At 38.0% G+C, this 5,897-nt stretch overlaps 1 long non-coding RNA gene across 1 annotated transcript; it reads left to right on the top strand.

Moving 5' to 3' along the window:
* Window positions 1-1,037: 1,037 nt before the first annotated feature.
* On the top strand, window positions 1,038-5,615 carry LOC117282460. Its single transcript, XR_004513195.1, has 3 exons — window positions 1,038-1,128; window positions 1,320-1,498; window positions 4,643-5,615. It is a non-coding gene; the product is annotated as an uncharacterized LOC117282460 (long non-coding RNA).
* Window positions 5,616-5,897: the final 282 nt, after the last annotated feature.

Genomic DNA, 5,897 nt, shown 5'->3' with positions numbered 1-5,897 from the left:
ACGAATACTCCGTATTATGACTAAGACTAGATGTAGAGACTCTTGTATACAACTTTTTAAAAATTGGGAAATTTTACCATTTTATTCTCAATATATATTTTCTTTGATGATATTTGTTGTGAGAAATAAGCATCTTTATAAAATTAATCAAGAAATTCATGGTCTAAACACTAGGCACAATACTGACCTTCATTTTCCATCTGCTAGATTAACAATATATAATGAAGGGACATATGGTATTGGAATGAGGATATTTAACCATCTTCCTATAAATATAAAATCATTATCATATAAAATTGAATTGTTTAACCAGCATTAAAGAGATATCTTTGCTCGTGGTCATTTTATTCATTAGAGGAGTATTTTAATCAAAATAATTTGTAAATACTGATTGGATGTAAATGGGATTAACTGTATGTTATATTTTTTAATTATGTTTATCACTTAGTATTATGTGATGTTGTTTTATGATTAATGTTTAATGATTGTGACGAATGAACTTGGAGTAGTAAGAAGTAAAAGGTTGTATTTCTAACAGTGCATGAATGTATGTTGTTGTGATATGGCTTGATTTAATGTTACCCCATGTATCTTTTTATGTTTTGTATGAGATTGTATAAGTTTGACTAGCTCTATATCCTATGGGTGCTAAAGCCCCTGTACAGGATTTGTGGAGTTATTTAATAACAATAAACAATATATGTGGTTATGGTGGTTCAATATATGCAAATTGGTAAGTATGAATTTTGATTTGATGTGGTTGCGAAACAAAAGTAGACATTTGCGAACGAAGTTACAGCTCCATATTATATTTGTGTATATGAATGTTATGCTTACTGCCACAAATGAAATTAGAAACATAGAATTCTTCAAGCCTAAAATTTTTGAGGTTATCATGAACTGTCATCTAAACGATATTTGTTTTATGATATGTTCTGCAACTTTTGGTTTATCCCAAAGATTGTCTGTTGAATGTGAAGGTGTTCTAAGAGTACCGTATTGGTGTTATAATTTTTGTATTGCGTCTTGCAGTATAAACATGAAAACGAAAACAAGTGGAGCTGCTGGGTGCTTATCATCCAGCAAGCAAGGCATCAAATTCTTCAGCTTTCCAAGGAATCCAGCACGGTATGTCTGTTTTAATTCATGGTGTAATTACTTTGCTATGCATTGCTTAATCCAATGAATAAATTAAGTTTAGTGTATGTCTGTGTTCAGTTTATTCAACATAAGCCAAAAATTTAGAATGTGTACCAAGTTTGTAATGTTTACTGAAAAATTATTCCTAGGTTTTGAGACTATTTGTTCTACTTTTACAGGGCTGCAGTATGGGCTGGAAAAGTTGGAATACCCTGCAATATTCATTCTGCTAGAAGGCTGCACAATAAATATTTGTGCAGCAAACATTTCCTGGACAGTGATTTCACTACAGCCTAAAGGGTCCACCTGAACAGAGTGGCAGTTCCAGCAGAAAGCCTCAACGCTCTAGTGACTGCAGGTAAGAACCACTGAACTGTATGCTATTAACTATGTTCTCTTACGAAAGAAGTGGCTAATGAGAATAATGAGGGCTTACTTACTTATGGAGCTGAGCTCTCTTGAAGAGAAGCCAAATCTGCAGGTACTCAAGAATTTCCCAGCATTTTATGGGACCCGGGTTCATTACCGTGTTCACAAGAGCCCTTCACTGGTCCTTATCCTGAGCTAGATCAATCCAATTCATACCAGCCCATCTTATCTCTCCAAGACCCATTTCAATATTTTCCACCCACTTACGCCTTGGTCTTCCCAGTGGTCTCTTTCCTTCTGGCTTTCCCACCAATATCCCATACGCATTCCTTGTCTCCTCCATTCCTGCTACATGCCCTGCCCACCTCATCCTCCTTGACTTGATCATTCTAATTATTCTTGGAGAAGAGTACAAGTTATGAAGCTCCTCATTATGCAGTTTTCTCCAACCTCCAGTCACTTCATCTCTCTTTGGTCCAAATTTTCTCCTCAACACCCTGGTCTCAAACACCCTCAGTCTCTGTTCCTTCCATACAGAACCACAGTCAAAATTAAAGTTTTGTATGTTCTACTTCTTGTGTTTTTGGACAGCAGATGAGAAGACAAAAGGTTCTGGACTGAATGGTAGCAAGCATTACCAGAGTTCAATCTCCTCTTAATTTCCTCCTGAATCAGGTTTCAATATTTTATCATTGTTCCCAAATACCTGAATTGTGCCACATTTTCAAAACATCTGTTTCCTATCTTTATATCATGATTTTGCCCTGCATTTTGGTGATGAGACAGCAACATATACTTAGTTTTCTCAGTGTTTTCTTCTAGACCAACCTCTTTACTTGCATCAATTAAAGTTTTTGTGTTATTCTTTATGGTATCTACATTATCAAACAGTATATTGACATCATCAGCTAGGCTAACAGCTGATGTGTCCCATTTAATTTCAGTTCCACCTGGTTTCCCTGGGCATTTCTAATGGCATATTCTAAAGCAAAGTTGAAAAGGAGTGGCGATAAAGCATCTCCTTGTTTTAGACCAATCTGGATAGGAAGTTTATCAGACAAATGTTTACCTACACAAACTTTACTATATGTTTCATTTAAACAGATTTTAATCAACCCAACTAGTGTCATGGGTATCCTACACTCTATCATAATATTGTACAATACTTCCCTCCTAACTGAATCATAGGCTTTCTTGATGTCTATGAATATTTGATGTACTGTCTCATCGTTCTCCCATTCTTTCTCCAATATCTGACGATTGAAAAGATCTGGTCTGTAGTTGGTCTGTTACATCGAAACCCACACTGATGATCCCCAATAATTTTATCTATATATGGACTTAACCTTGAGAGAAAAATATTGGATAAAATTTTGTATGAAGTTGATAACAGTGATATCTCTCGATAATTACCAAAGTCAGTTTTGTCACCCTTCTTGTGAACTGGTACAATAGTAGACTCCTTCCACTGATCAAGCAATTTTTCCTTATGCCAAATAGAAGTAATTATGTAAGGTTTGAGGTTTTCACGGCGGTAACTATGAAGAAAGCAGTCTTCTGGGATTTGGCACCGTGTATATGTGGTGTTAACCGACGTTTCGGAGGAACGTATCGCCTCCATCTTCAGGGTAAAAAGAAAAATACAAGAAATCTGCAGGCGAAGAGACCGTGAGAACCGGTACAAGCAGACTGGTGTTGGAAAAATACACAGCTATGTGAGAACAGTGAAAGAAGGGGGGAAGGACAAGCCTAAATGTGAAATCAGTGGAGTGGGGGGAAAATGCGGTGGGACAGAGCAGGGTTTCGTGTTGGGTGAGAGAAAGGCAAGGTTAAAGGATGGGCAGTAACCCTTAAGCTGGGGGGGGGTTGTTATGTTAGTCGGTCATGGCCTGTGTAGCCTTCTGGATCTGGTGTCATGAACAGATGAGAGGCTTCCATGACTTGCTGAGTCAGACCCCCCCCTCTGTTCATATTTTCAGGATGGAGTTCAATCTCAACGGCTTCCGTAATAATGCGATCCATATAGCGGGTCTTGGTGGCGAGGATGGAGGTATTCTGAAGCTGAATATGGTATCCCAGATCGATGCTGTGTTCAGCTACAGCTGACTTGTCTGGATGTTCGAGATGGATGTGCCGCTGTCCACAGAGCGGCCTGTCTGCCCAATGTAGACAGGCTGCTCCGTGGACATGAGATTGAAGGAGCATCAGCGGCACATCCGTCTCGAACATCCGGACAAGACTTACCCTTCCCCCCTTCCTACACTGCTCTCACATAGCTGTCGATTATTTTTTGTTTTCTTCCATCAGATCCCCAGTTTCAAAATAATTTTCTTTAATGTGGAGATGCATCCCTGAAAATCTAACGTTTTCTTCAACTTTTTATGAACATTTTTCAGGGTAGGTCTCCATTTTTCAACTATGTAGAAGTCAATAATTGTTCTTCGCACCACAGACTCCTTAGTGATCCAAAGTGGCTAGTGGAGATTTCCTAGGTCTTTCTTTATGGGGTGTCGAAAAGGAAGTGGAAGCCCCAGATTCGATATTTTTTGTTTCTCTTATTATTCTTCTGACACTACTTTCCGATACACCTGTTGCCTTTGCTACTTCCAGTCCTCTATTCTTCACTGTAATTGCTGGCCCAGCCTCTTTCATACACTTATATACATTACTAAAAATTTCTCTTGATTGTGAATGCAACACTTTTCCACTCAGTTTACTTCTTGTAGGTGGCATGTTAAAGGAGATAGAAAAAATGTACAAATATAAATAAACAAAAAAGAAAATCAACAAATAAAAATAAACAATAAAATAAAATATTAATACAGCAAATAGAGAAAAATACACTCAAACATGACTCCAAGAGTCTGAACTTTTTAACTTGACTGGAAGAATGCTTTTAACTGAACTTGTGAGGTCTGATCGCACTGAAAACAGACGAATGACTAATCACAGCACCTCTCAACTTTCACAAATGGACCTGCCCATCCGCTGTGCAGCTTTTCCTGGACCGTCACTTCTAAATACTACAACTGTACACGGGTTTCTTCTAAACTTTTCAGCATGCTCCCTGAGCGCCATGTTTCTATTAGATTGCACATTTTTACAGTTTATACCCTTTTTTCTTCTGTTACAGATACCTATCCCACTTGTAAAGGTAGACATGAGATCTGATGGTGAAGTTGCAGGATATGCTAATGCATATTTAATATTATTAGCATCTCCGTGACCTAAATCTATGCAGTCTGGTTAACTGTTACCAATGCTATGGAAGCAGGATGTTCCCTCAACGGGTGAATCAGCCGCCCTCGAAACATTATGCAAAGAATCTCACAAACTGCACAATAGCTCATTAGACAGTAAGCTGCATAGTTTCTGTTGTGAGAACCGAAAAATCCACATCAGTATGTGTTTGTAAACACATGTGTTTGTATGTTTCCTTGCAGACTTGGGCAACTGGTCCCAGTTAGATAGTGGTACATTTGTTAAAAGTAGGGTGCTATAACACTAGGATTCTTGAAAGTGAATTTATTTACAACCCAACCATCATACATGATAAAAGTAGTTTCATGGTTATGAAACATTCTGCATTCTTTTACAACAGGAATACCAAGAATGTGGTACAAAGAGCTGAAGAAATACTTCCTGCTGGGAGAGAAAGCATGGTGAGTGTTTTGTACTTGTGTGCACAGGAAAGAGTTTTATTTGTCATCTGTCAATTCTCATTACCTAAGAAACTAAACGTTTTGTGTAAAGCTTATGTTAGGTTTCATAATCCATCTTGGTGGTTTTTATAAATGGTTTGTCACATTGTAAGGGCAAGGGCACACCTAGGAAACTGACAACAAAAATTTCCGATAACTCTTATCAGCCTGAGTTGAATACATGTTACTGAATGGAGCAGTGCAAATTGAGGAAACGGAAATGGAGCTCACAGAAAGACTGAGAAACTCAAATTCCAGGCAATGTAGCATACCAGTCTTATAACAGTTGCGTTGCCTTTTAGTTCCCTAGTGTGAACTGTTCTGAACTGTGTGCCAATGATCCATTTGTTTCTTAAGATGGCACAAAAGATTGATGAAGCTGCTAATTTTGTTTTTGTGCTGTTAAAGTGGAAAGTGGAGAGTGGCCCAAGGACTTTACAGAAGTTACACTGATTGCCTTAAAGAAAAAGACAAAAGCTACAAAATGCAGCGACCATCGCACAATAAGCCTTATTGCACATACAGCAAAGATACTTAAAAGAAGAATTGAAAGGAAAATAGAGGATGTACTTGGAGAAGATCAGTTTGGATTTAGAAGAGGAAAAGGAACCAGGGATGCAATTGGGATGATGAGAATTATAGCAGAACGAACTTTGGAGATAGATGAAGAACTGTGTGTTTGCTTCG

Source organism: Cryptotermes secundus, unplaced genomic scaffold (assembly GCF_002891405.2).
Source record: "Cryptotermes secundus unplaced genomic scaffold, Csec_1.0 scaffold1523, whole genome shotgun sequence".
NCBI classification, from domain to species: Eukaryota; Metazoa; Arthropoda; class Insecta; order Blattodea; family Kalotermitidae; genus Cryptotermes; species Cryptotermes secundus.
This window is presented reverse-complemented; position numbering and strand designations above follow the sequence as displayed.